The sequence below is a fragment of the Spermophilus citellus genome (genome assembly GCF_964194105.1).
Source record: "Spermophilus citellus genome assembly, chromosome: 5".
Classification (NCBI taxonomy): Eukaryota; Metazoa; Chordata; class Mammalia; order Rodentia; family Sciuridae; genus Spermophilus; species Spermophilus citellus.
Window position 1 is genome coordinate 165,551,213 of NC_138186.1, and position 13,648 is coordinate 165,564,860.

Here is a 13,648-nt window from a genome sequence, read left to right on the forward strand (position 1 = left end):
CCGCTGCACTGAGACAGGGTCTTGCTAAGTTCCCTAGGCTGGCCTCAAACTCAATCACCTTCCTCAGCCTCCCGAGTAGCTAGGTTTACAGGTGCCACTCACACCTGACTCTCGAAACTTACACATTCAAATAAAGTTCCTAAACAGCTGCTGTAATAGGGCATTGTTAAGGTATATAGCTTCAGCATTGTTGTAACTAAAGCTCACCAGCATGCACATACATCAACAGAAAGCATGTAAGTGTGCATTGTAAAATATTTTCCCTGACTTCAACTTACATACTCTGGGTACCACTCTCCAATTTTTAACTATGAAAGAACATTCATTAGTGCTACAAAGTTGACTAAGACATGGGCTTTATGGAATATTTTCTAAAAGCTGATTTCTGTTAATAGGAAGGTTTGAATTGTTTAGTCTTATGTAATGTTGTAGAGCTTGAGGGAAATGCCAGGATATGGTATCATATTTTGTCCAATTGATTATAGTGTGTAGGAGTAAGGAATTTAAAATTGATGTGACAATTGGCAGTTCACTAACTGCCATCTTCCCATATTCCAAGAATGGATGTCCATCAGAAGCACGAGAGCGTAAACACATTGACTCATAACTGCTCGTAAATCTCTAGCATTCAGCTATATTTTATATAATGTTTAGCTCATGTGCAGTGAGTCAGTGAAGAGAATCTTGGGTTTGTTTTCCAATTTGGGGGCTAGTCATAGACTGGCAATCACCCTTCTTCCTTCCAGTTAAGTCTCTTACGAACTGTAGAAATACACTGGAGTTGCTGACACCTTGATTTAGTAAGCATGGGCCAAATAATCATAGCAATCAACAGGTTGTCACATCAACAAATAATATCAATAATATTTTGCTGTGCTTCTCTCCTGTTTAAGATCTGCAGCCCTTCACAATCCAAATTCGAACCTGTGGATATCTGACCTTTTCCTTTCTTCCCCTGTGCCTAGGAGTGTGTTATAAAGATGCACTGTGGAATTATGCTAAGTCAAGAATGGGAATGAGGAAGAAAAGAATAATGTCAAGGTTTACTCAAGCCTGAGGAGTTTAATATAATGGGAAAGAAAATGAAGTTCTGATTGACACAAGTAGAGGGAGAGACCTGTGCTGAGAAACTACATGTTAAGGAGGTTATCTAAGAAATGCTTATATTTGGGTCTGGTGTTGACTGATAAGCCCGGGTGCCATCGTAGTGAAACACCGCTATACCAACTGGAAATAGCTGCTGCTCTGGCTGCTGTGGCCACTTCCCTGGGACCCCATCCCAGAGAAGGTGGGGAAGAGGCGGCTTGAGTGCTGGCTAAGAAGGTGCTGCTCCTGAGTGCCGCACCCACTTCTCCACACATTTCACCACCCACTGCGAGTCCTTGGTCACCCCTGAGGTAGCACAGCTGTGATGCTGCCATCTGCCACACACATAGCATATTGAAGGTCTCCCTTGTAATTTCATCATGCTGTCCATCCTCATGTTCCTGTCCAGTCACCGACCCAGCCATTCTGCCCTTTACTGCTAATCAGCTTCATTTCCTCCCCAGCCCTGTGTCACCTCACTGTACTTTTGGATTTGGTCTAAGTTATACCTGCTCAATTGCAACAAGCTGTTATATTCTTCCTCTGCCAACTCCTCTATCTGCTGTCTCTTGTAGCCTGACACATTAGATTAGTGGTCTCTAAACTTCTTTAACTATGTCTCTCTAGCAGGAGTAATTTTTGAACATGTATGCTACAGATATGTTTATTTTAAAATGATATAGTCAACTATAAATTTATTTATTGAACACTAATAAAGTTTAAATTTTAGCTTTTAAAAATAAATAGAAGTTTAATATTTTCTTAGTATATTCTGCTGTTATGGTTTGAATTATGTCACTCTCACAAATTCATATGTTCATACCTCAATATGACTTTATTTGGATATAGAACTGTTAAAAAGGTAAGAAGATAAAACTAAGTCATGTCTGTGACCTTAACCAAAGTGATTTACATCTTTATAAAAATAAAAGTTCAGGTCACAATGTGCACCGGGATGTCACCATGTGAAGACACTGGTGGAAGATGGCCATGTGCAAGTCATGGAGAGGGGCATTTCCAACCTACCCACATATTGACCTTGGATTTTCAGCCTCCAGAATTATAAGAAAATATATTTCTGTTTAAGACACCATTCTGGGGTCTTTGTTACAGTGGTCTGAGCAAACTGATGCTCATTTGGAACTAATGATTCTCATTTCAAAAGCATTTTCTTCCAAATATTCTTAAATAGATTGACTAAGCATCTCAGGATACAAACCAGAAATTCTAGAAAACAAATGGTAGTTACTAATTATTGAAGACTTATTTAATCTAGAGGTCCTCAACCACAATCACTATCACTGTGCCCGAAACTTAATATTTACACAGTAAATTTTGTGAATGAATTAAACCGTAAAACTAAGAGGAACCAGAGAATGGGTTCAGAGATGTTGAGTGATTTGCCAAAGTTCGCTTAGATCCATCTTACTCCAAAGCTTGCCCTATTAATTTAGTCTTCCCTATTTATTCTGACCCTCAGCAGCCACCGCACCCTCCACCCATGATTGCTCCTTACCAGGTGGGATTCACCATCTTAAGTTGTCATCATCCTTAGGCTTCAGAAGAATGAGATTTGAGAACTAAAGAGCTGAAGAATGGCCAACGTGAACTTCATTCTTCAGAAGAATGAGATTTGAGAACTAAAGAGCTGAAGAATGGCCAACGTGAACTTCATGTGCAGAGCAACTTAAGCTTAGCTGTCAGCTCACTGGGCAAAAGTCACACATTTCAATTAGACTTCACCTCATGAGTGAGTCTGAGACCTCCAAAAGAGCTCACTGGGAGAATGAGAAAAAACAAGCCCATAGAATGGGAGAAAATATACACAGACTTTATTCATTTCTAGCCAAGGATTCATGTCCTGAATATATAAAGAACAAAGCAAAGCAAAGAGAGAAAGGCAGATGGTCCAATTGAAGAACAGGTGAAAGACTTCCATAGCTCTACGTAAGAGTAGATATTTGTTAAGGTTTAGATATGGGGTGTCCTCCAAAAGCTCATGTGTGAGATAATGAAAGAAAGTTCAGAGGTGAAATGAATAGATGATGAGAGTTGTAACCCAATTAGTGGATTAATCCTCTGGTAGGGATTAACTGGGTGGTAACTGAAGGCAGGCAGGATGTGACCGGAGGAGTTAGATCACTGGGAGTAGCCTTTAAGGAGATATATTTTATTTATTTATTTATTTATTTATTTGTTGTAGTTGAACACAATACCTTTATTTTATTTATTTATTTTTTAGTTTTAAGTGGCACAATATTTTTATTTTACATTTATGTGGTGCTGGGATCAAACTCAGTGCCTCACTCATGTTAGGCAAGTACTCTACCACTGAGTCACAACCCCAGCCCTACTTTATTTATTTTTACATGGTGCTAAGGATTGAACTCAGGGGCCCGCATGTGCCAGGCGAGCGCTCCACCGCTGAGCCTCAATCCCAGCCCATAGGGTTTATATTTTGTCCCTGGACGGAGCACTCTCTCTCTGCTTCCTGACTGCCATGTCCTGAGTTGCTTTTCTCCTCCATACTCTTTCACCACGATGTTCTGCTTTACCTAGGGCTCCAAACTATAGAGTTAGCCATCTAGGGACTGAGACCTCTGAAACTGTGAGCCCCAAATAAACTTCCTCCTCTCTGTTATTGTCTTTTGGTCACAGCAATGAAAAAGCTGACTAAAACAGTATCCAAATGACGAATTAACGTATAAAATGATGTTCAAATTGTTCAGCTATATTAAATATCAGGGAAATGCACATTAAAACCAGAATTTGAGACCACTATACATCCTCCTGAACAGATAAAATAAGAAAGGCAGATAATACCAAGTGTTGGTGAGGACGTAGAGCAACTGGAACATGTTGCCAGTAAGATTGTGAATTCATACAACCCCCCAAAACTGCTAAACAGCATCTACAAAAGTGGAACACATCCCTAACCTATGACCCAGTGAACTGTTTCCAGCCACGTAACCAATAGCAACAAACAAATACTCATCCAAAAGACTATACAATAATGTTTTTTTTTAATTTTTTATTGATTATTTAAAGCATTACATAGCTCATGATATATCATCTTTCATACATTAGACTCAAATTGTGTTTTGAACTCCCATTTTCACCCCAAATATAGATTGCAGAATCACATCTGTTACATATTCACATTTTTACATAATGCCATATTAGTGTCTGTTGTATTCTGCTACCTTTCCTAACCCCTACTATCCCCCCTCCCCTCCCCTCCCCTCCCATCTTCCCTCTCTATCTCCCCTGCTGTTGTTCAATTCTCTCCCTTTTTTTTCCCTCCCCCTTGCCCCTCATAGCCTCTTATAATTTTATGTATCCTTGAAGGTCTCCTACCATTTCCATATGCTTTCCCTTCTCTCTCCGTTTCTCTCCCCCCATTCGTCTTTGTTTACTGTAGTCTTTTCCACATGCTCTTCCTTCCTGTTCTGTTCTTAGTTGTTCTCTTTATATCAAAGCAGACATTTGGCATTTGTTTTTTATAGAGCCCTAATATCCAGAATGTACAAAGAACTCAAAAAATTAAATAATAAGATAACAAATAACCCAATTAACAAATGGGCCAAGGACCTCAACAGACACTTCTCAGAGGAGGACATACAATCAATCAACAAGTTCATGAAAAAATGCTCACCATCTCTAGCAATCAGAGAAATGCAAATCAAAACCACCCTAAGATACCATCTCACTCCAGTAAGATTGGCAGCCATTATGAAGTCAAACAACAACAAGTGTTGGCGGGGATGTGGGGAAAAAGGTACACTTGTACACTGCTGGTGGGGCTGCAAAATGGTGAGGCCAATTTGGAAAGCAGTATGGAGATTCCTGGGAAAGCTGGGAATGGAACCATCATTTGACCCAGCTATTGCACTTCTCGGACTATTCCCTGAGGACCTTAAAAGAGCGCACTATAGGGATACGGCTGCATCAATGATTATAGCGGCACAATTCACAATAGCTAGACTGTGGAACCAACCTAGATGCCCTTCAATAGATGAATGGATACAATAATGTTTTAATGCATGGTGGCACACATCTGTAATCCCAGTGGCTCAGGAGACTGAGACTGGAGAATCGCAAGTTCAAAGCCAGCCTCTGAGCAACTCAGTGAGACCCTGACTCCAAATAAAATACAAAATAAGGTTGGGGTTGTGGCTCAGTGGTTGAGTGCCCCCTGAGTTCAATCCCTGGTACTCCTCCCCCACCCAAAAAATAAAAGTCTGTAGCAACACTATTCATAGCAACCAAAATTTTGTCACACAAATATCCGTTAACAATATGACAATTTATATAGAAGTTAGTACAATGAGATACAATACAACAATGAATAAAAGATGACTACATGCAACAGTGTGGATGACTCTCACAAACAATGCTGGGAGAGAGAAGCCAGATCCAGAGGAGGTAATGGCCTATGATTCTATTTATATGAATGCAAAAAAAAAAAAAAAAAAAAAAAAAACCAGAACAGCTCATCAATGGTGTTAGATCATGGGAGTAGTGACCCAGGGAGGAAGATAGTAACAGGAAACAGGAGAAGGCTCTAGGGGCTGTTCATATTGTTTCTTGAGAGGGTGAGCTCACCTTGGGAACATTTGTCAGGCTGGGTGTCTCAGTCCATTTTGTGCTTCTCTAACAGGAAAACACAACCTGGGTGACTTATAAAGGGTAGGAATTTAATTCTCAGTGTTCTAGAGGCTGGGAAGTACAAGGTGAAGGTGCTGGCATCTGGCAAGGGCCTTCCTGCTGGGTCATGGAAGGCAGCACATGCAGAAGGGGAGAGGCCAAACTCTTTTTACAGGTACTCCCAAGATAACAATCACTCCCATGATAACAGCATCAACCCACTATCAAGGGCAGTGCCCAAGGCCTGATCGCCTCCCTGTGGTCTCACATCTTAACTCTGTAAACACAACGGCAGTTAAATGTCACGTGTGTGGGAGGGGATGTTCAGACCACAGCTCTGTTTATGATTTTTGTAATATTCTGTATGCATGATATACTGCAAAAATTTTTATCCTCCCTCCCACCAAACCTATGCCAGTCTCATTATAAATTTAGACTTGAATTAACAGCTATCCTTTGAGATGTAGTCAAACTCGCAAATGGGGAACACCGATCTCTGGAGGGTTTCTTGGAAAGGATGATAGATTTCATCAGATCAATCAACTTGGCCTTTCCTATAGTTAACAGTGTGAAATGATGACCCACAAGGGCTCCTGGGTGTGGCTTTGGGGTAGCTTTGCTGCCTGGGTCTCTGATGACGTGGGGAGTAGCTGCAGAAGCACTCAGGTTGGCTGCGTAGATGTGCTATTTCAGCCTCTGCCCGACAGGAAGGAGCGAGAACCAGGTCAGTTATTTGAAGAACTGACTTCCTCCTGCCCAGCCAGAGCGGACTCCTGGCTCTGAGTAAAGCAGATAAGGTAGGATTAGTATCCATGTCTATGTGGGAGAAGGTCATTGTGGGTAGGGTGGGTTGAGACTGAAGTTCTGAAGTTACTGTACAGTTACTTAACTTGCCTTAAGCCAATGGCATGGTAAAGCTGGGAAACAAAGCTAATAAATAATAAATTAGATGAAGAATGACTTGAACTTATTTTGAATAACATACATTTAAAATGTGGTCATGATCTAAGTGATATGGAGGAAGTAATTTCAGTTAGTTAAGAAAACAAACAGAAGACACTATCCCAAAGCTAGATGGTGTGGGTTCTTTAAGGTGATTGTGTCTTTGGATTTCTCCTTTGGTTTGTAAATTCTTATGCATACAGTAAACTGCTCACTTGCTCCAGATCAGCTTATTTATTCACATTGTTTTTATCATCCATAATCTCTAGTTTGAAGGTGGAACATAAGTATGATTTTAGAATAAAGAAATTGTTAGATAGGGTCTAATTTAAATTTCTTTTAATCAAACTTCCTTGACTCCCAAATATCTTGTCAGAAGGAAATACACATTTGATATTAAAAATTTATTAAGTAACTAAAAATTGTTTTAGAAAAAAATTACTGAGCCAAGATAGTGGGAGATTGTTACTTCTTTCCTGCCTAAAGGAAGCATCACATTTAGGAGTTACACAGACCCAGATGAATTTAGGTAAATGTCTTGTAAATTGCTCCAGGCTTTGCACCTCTTCTGTCCCCACTTTGCACTTCTTCTCCCAACCCCACAGCTTTCCTTCTCTTTCCCTCTCCCTTTCTCCCTCCCCCCTTTATTTGTACAGTGAGCACACTTACTTCATAATTTTGCAATGAGGATTAGTTAAAACAAGGTATGTGAAGTGCTTAAACTGGCCCAGAGTAAGTACTATATAAATGGCTGTTGGCACAACAAAATGTATAACAGTGGTTATTAGTAATACCTATATCAATACAATAACATTAATTCTCATTTCTTTTTTTTTTCTTTTGGTACTGGGGATTGAACTCAGGGGTACTTAACCATTGAGTTACATCCCTAAATATTTTTAATTTTTTATTTTGAGACAGGGGGGTCTTGCTAAGTTTCTTAGGGCCTTGCTAAGTTGCTGAGGCTGACTTTGAACTCATGATCCTCCTGTCTCAGCCTCCCTAGCCACTGGGATTATAGGTGTGTGCTTTTTGTCCATCTATAAAAGGAGGTCACATTTAAGCCATGAAAATCATGGATATCTATTTTAGTTTTTACTGATTCTAAAATAGCTTTTGGATGGGGGTGGGGTGGGATGGCAAGAAATCCACCTGGATGGGAAGATTACATAGAATCAACAATGAGTTGCACCCCCCAGGAGGGCTTCAAGCTGTATTGGTTTAAGTGTACACACATGCTTCTTCCTACATGACATGCACAGCTTTCAGGGACCTAAAGCTCACACAACAGGTGGAGACTAAGAAAACAAGTATGAATTGGGTGGGGTGTTGGGTGAGGCCGCCCAAGTGAAGGGTCCTAAAGCTCAGGCTCACTAATGAAAATCCACCTCTAAGTCACAAGACAGACAGGATTTTATAAGCACCCATCTCTCTTCCCGTGTCAGGCTTTTGAAGGAACCCATGTGCATGTTGTCTCAGCTTTTGCAGACTGTCTTTGTAGGCTATGGCTGGGAGCCCAGTTTGGGCTGGAACTAGAGACTAGAGGAGCTCTTCCTTTATCACCTGCCTCAGTAGCTTGTATTCTTTTGCTGTCCTGGCAAAACGTCAAGGTCAGTTTAGTCGCTCAGCTTTTCCCTTGCATATGAGGTACTTGCACTGTGGCTGCACACAACCTGCGAAGCTGCTCAAGGAAGTGGCTGTGGTGAAGCTGGCGGGGCGGAGGTGCAGCCCCTGGAAAGACCTTGCTATGTGCCTATTGTATCAGTGACGGAGACTGTGGTTTCGAGGCTGTGAAAATGCCTATAGTTTCTCTTGAAAGACCCGTAGTGATCTGCTACTATTTGCATTTCCACTCAAGTGTCATTTTTCCCTCCATCGGAATGAGGTGGTGAGAACTTATTTCCTTTGATCTGATGTCTGTCTGCTCAGAGATAAGACATAACTGGATAAGAGAAACAAGGACCTGCCTGCAGATAAGGAATATCTCCCTTTCCCGATCTCCTTTGTTTTTCTCTCCTTCAATTTTACATTGCTTGCACTTGATCCCCTTGCCAGATGGGAAAGCTGAAGTTAAGCTTTGTTGTCAGGCTGAGTAAAGGAAGCCAGCATTGTTTGCAGCTTCTAGAGCATGAGTGAATGCAATCCCGTGTCAGATAAGGACAAGGCACTTTCTGGAAAACACTGTGTGCTGTGTGAAATCATTGCACATCCTTAAACAAGCTAAGATGGCTGTGGTTGTCACCAGGTGAGACAAAGTTGTAGTGTGATCAGCTGTTGGCAGACTCTTGACTATTTCCATCCCCTGGGAACCCTCCCTGATCCCACCAGCCCTCTCTGTCTTCCCACATACCAAGCCTCTCCCTCCCTGTATATCCTTGACTGTTTATATGCATCCTCCACATTATGATTTATTTGTTTTCATGTCCATTTTTCTGGCTAGAGGGTGCACTTCTTGAATTCAAAACTCACCGTGTCTCACTTGTTTTCATGTCCTTGCTACCTGGAATGTGCTTGGTCCACAGAAGACCAAGAAAACCTGTGTTGTCAAACAGATGCACTAAATCCCATGACCACACTGTCTGGGTGCCAGACACATAAAAACAGCAAGAGGGGTTAAAGACAAATAGAAACAGGGTAGTCCCCTCGTCCGCAGTTTCACTTTCCATGATTTCAGTTACCTATGGACAACATCGGTCCAAAAATATGAAATGCAAAATTCCAGAAATAGAGCCGGGCACAGTGGCACGCACCTATAATCCCTTCTGAATATAAAACCTTCTGAAGGCTGAAGCAGGAGGATCACAAGTTTGAGGCCAGCCTCAGCAACTTAGCAAGACCCAGTCTCAAAAAATAAATTATAGAAATATGCAATTCATTAGTTTAAAATAACTTTTACTATAGTATATAGCTATAGTATTATAGCTCCCAGCCATAGCCTACAAAGACAGTCTGCAAAAGCTGAGACGACATGCACATGGGTTCCTTCAAAAGCCTGACATGGGAAGAGAGATGGGTGCTTATAAAATCCTGTCTGTCTTGTGACTTAGAGGTGGATTTTCATTTTATATCAGTTTGCCTAAATTATACGTTAAACTTTTTCATAGGTGTGCAGGGAAAAAATAGCATATATTGTGTTGGGTACTGTTTGTGGTTCCAGGCATCCCCTGGGGGTTCTGGAAGGTACCCTGAGGATAGCGTGCCTAGGATGCGATACCCCACCACTTCTCTCTGTATTTCCACCAATCCTGGAGAAATGGCCTAGTTTCTCATGGGCCTTCCTTTAGGGCAGAGGAAGCCATGGAGAAGCACTTGAGTCGTGCCTGCTGTGTCCCAGCTGTTGCTGGGGGCTCCTTGAGTGACTTGCTTAGTTCCCAACACAGCCCTGTGAAGCAGGGACCGCCTGCTCCCCTTGCTAGAGGAGGAAGGTAGGTCTCACAGACTGAAGCAACTGGCCTGAGCACATTCTCTAAGGGGCTTAGGGAAACTCATTCACACTGGTGCTGTGCTGTAGGTTTATTTATTTCTATTTGTTGAATGTGATAGTGGAGTGCAGCCACCAGTGCAGAGGTGTGAGGGACAAAGGCGTTAGGAGACGGCCTCTGGGTGGGACCTGACCAATTTGTTGAGTGAGATTATGAATATTATCCCAGAAAAATGGATCTGCAAGATTTCATTATTCAGGCTGTGTACGGCATTGTGAATTGCTGCCTGAGAGCATTAAAATACAACGATTTCTACTTTTCCTTTCCAACTGGGAAATGACTCAGGGTTTCCTACCCTTTTCAGATTTCTGAAGGCGGGGCTCTCTGAAATGAGCATTTGCTTTCTCCCTGACTGTCCTTACTTCCTGCTCTGCTTGACTTCCTGCTTTAGTAAACCTACATGTCACAATATTCACCAGCTTTCTCAATTCAAGTTGAACATTGGGCACCTCCCTGCCGGGTGATGGGGGAATTACCGAACCCTGAAGACCTCAGTACATGGAAACACTCCAGTACAAGATGAAATGAATCCAGAGTCTCCATAGAGAAATAGTCAAGGTAGAAAGGGGCGAAAGTTGTAGAAAGTGATTACCTGAATTAGGTAATATTAGGTAATAATTTCTGAATTAGGGAGTGGGAGATCGGGCCCTTTAAGCACAGACAGCAATAATGATGATGCTCTTACTAGCCCTGACCGACCCCAGCCAATGCCTGCACCCGGCTCCAGGTGCTCGGCAGGCACCGTGCTCTAGATGCGGCTGAATCAGCACATTTCCTCATCACAGCTCCATGAAGTGGGTGCTGCACTTCACTCTGCTTTGGGGATAAGGAAACCAAGTCCAGGGGGCTCATGGAACTTGCCCAACACCTCAACAGCCAGTCAGCAGCTGAGCAGAGCTATTCACGGGATGGCCAGGCCCAAGCCCTGGTCTCCTGAACCCTGTTTTGCTCAGAGTAAATGAGATTCAGGTGGGCCGAGGGACAGGCGGAGTACGGGCCTGGACCCAGAGGACAGCACCATGAGTTCTGTTTGGGAGGGTGGAGCATGTGGTGGGAACTGGAGATTTTGTGGATGGAGAGGTAGAGAGAGGCCAGGTTGGGGATGGTGGGGGATGCCAGGTTCACGCTGAGAGCTGAGGGCTGTCCCCAACCCCTTCCTCGCCTGTCCTTCTTCTCCCAGGCTCAGCTGGAGTCACCTTTGCCAGGGAGACTTCTGTCCTGTCGTTGGGGGTCGGGGGTCCTCTTCCTCTTCTTAGCCACCCTGGGCCTTGCTGCTCCCACTCGCTGCGTCCGGCTGACTGTGTGGGAGCAAATGGGCACAGCCCGTTCTGGACCTGCCAGTGTTCCCCTTGCCCATTTGTGTTAGGAGTGCCATCCTCACACCGTGGTCTTTGCCCATGAAGGGCATGAAGCACAAACCCTCAGCTGTGTGGCGAGACCTGAAAACAGTGCAAAGACCGGGCCTCCTATTTTTTGTAGAATTGTGTTCCTCCTCCGAGTTCTGCTCCCAACACTGCAAAAGTTTAAGTCACCGGAGACAGGTGTATTTGTTTACCCAGGTTTTCAAGAATGTGTAAAGTAAACCAATGTGGTTTTTACTTTCCTGCTCGTGTAAGGAACCAGAAGTCAACCTGTGCTTTACTCTGGTAGCCCTGTGGGGATGATGGAGTTGTCTCTGACTCTCTTGGTATTTCCCAAGGGGGCCACTCACCTCACTAATTAACTCCATCTGCCACCCTAGAACCCTCTACTGACTAGGAAAGGTTTATTCAACAAAAGTCTTTTAAATAATTTTAGAACATAAGTAAATTGTCTCTTATGGGCACCTTGTCTTGGGTAAGTAGACTATGAGCCAAGAATAGTTTCGGTGATGGGCTGGGGTTGTGGCTCAGTGGTAGAGCACTTGCCTAGTATACATAAGGCACTGGGTTCAATTTTTAGCACCACATAAAAATAAATAAATAATAAATAAATAATCCATAAACAACTAAAAAAGAAAAAAGAATAGTTTTAGTGAATTGTTTTTGAGTGATTTAGAAGAAATATTACAGAGCAGAATCTCCATGTTGACAGTTAACCCAAAACTTCTAAGACTCTAGTGCTAGCCTAAGAGACAAAGCGCAGACAAGAACCAACACTTGCACAAGAGGATGGAAAAGTTGAAATAATTAAAACAATTTGTATGGAAAGAGGAATTCTGAACTCACAATTGTAACTGGAGATCAGACCTGGAATCTATTGCATAAACAAGAAAACTCACAATCAAAGTCTCTGAACTCCGAACAATACCAAACCACAACCAACCCGTCCTCTATTTCCCTGTGTCCCCTTCTCCTGCAAACTCAATAATATGTTGAGAAATGAACAAGACAATTATATAATTAACTTGAAAGTGACCTGAGGAATAATGGATCCTCTAATTTGATAGTTCTTCAACTTGCAAGACTTATGCTCACTCATTACAGGAAATGCTTTGTAGTTCACCTGTTACTCTGCTGAAATTAAATTTATGTACAGTATGACCCACATACATGATATTTGTACTAATGCAATGTCATTGTGATGAAAGGAGAAGTAAAGGGGCAGTAAGTAATAATGATACAAGATGTACATTGGTATGAAAAGCTCATGGGAAAACAGGAAGCAACCAGATGTCCACACATAGAGTCCTATTGAATGGGCCAGCACACCCAGACTCTTGCTAAAGTGTGGTGTTAGGGATTCAAACACTCCAAGCAGTATTTTCTTCAGTGACGTCCTTCTGCAATGGCAATGATTCTTGTTAAAGTTCTGAGTGAAACCAAGTAGTTTTCCTTCAATTTATATAATAGTTGCATTCCTAAAAAAAAAAAATTCAGCATCTTAAAAACTTGCAAAATATACTTGGTGTTTATATAGGGGTTAGAATCTTTTTTAAAAAAATTTTTTTAGTTGTATTTGTACACAATACCTTTATTTCATTTATTTATTTTTATGTGGTGTTGAGGATCAAACCCAGCGCCTTGCATGTGCTAGGTGAGTGCTCTACCTCTGAGCCACAACCCCAGTTCCAGGGGTTAAGATTCTTTCATCAGATAATTATACTTTTTTTCCTAAATTAATTTCTGCTAAGAGAATCAACATTTGTATTGGAATTAAAGAAAATTCTTTGTCACTGTGACAACAAAAATACCCACATATTTCTAAATATGGGAGTGTGGTACTGTCCCCATGATAAGGCCTGAACAAGTCCCAAATGAAGCAACTGTGGCTCAAACTTGTCAAATGGAATGTTCAAAGCCATGAGCTGGAGGGGCACCAGGAGGCCGCTGGTAACAACAACAACAAAGTTTTCCGTTGGAGCCATCTGTTCCTTCTCTTTCTCATTGCTGATGTTTCTCTGACTTTATTTTGGTGGCCCTCCATGTACTCTTATTGTAAGCCACATCACTCATCATAGCTTTGTTACAAGTCAAGTCATGTATCCCAGGCATCCAAAACGGTACCTAGCA

At 42.1% G+C, this 13,648-nt stretch overlaps 1 protein-coding gene across 1 annotated transcript in view; it reads left to right on the top strand.

The window, feature by feature from the left end:
• The first annotated feature begins 6,416 nt into the window (after positions 1–6,416).
• SYTL3 (synaptotagmin like 3) overlaps positions 6,417–13,648 on the top strand; it is a 76,838-nt gene continuing 69,606 nt past the window's right edge. The window contains exon 1 of the mRNA XM_081294647.1: positions 6,417–6,530. The gene's annotated coding sequence lies outside the window, so the exon portion shown is untranslated. The remainder of the gene's footprint in view (positions 6,531–13,648) is intronic.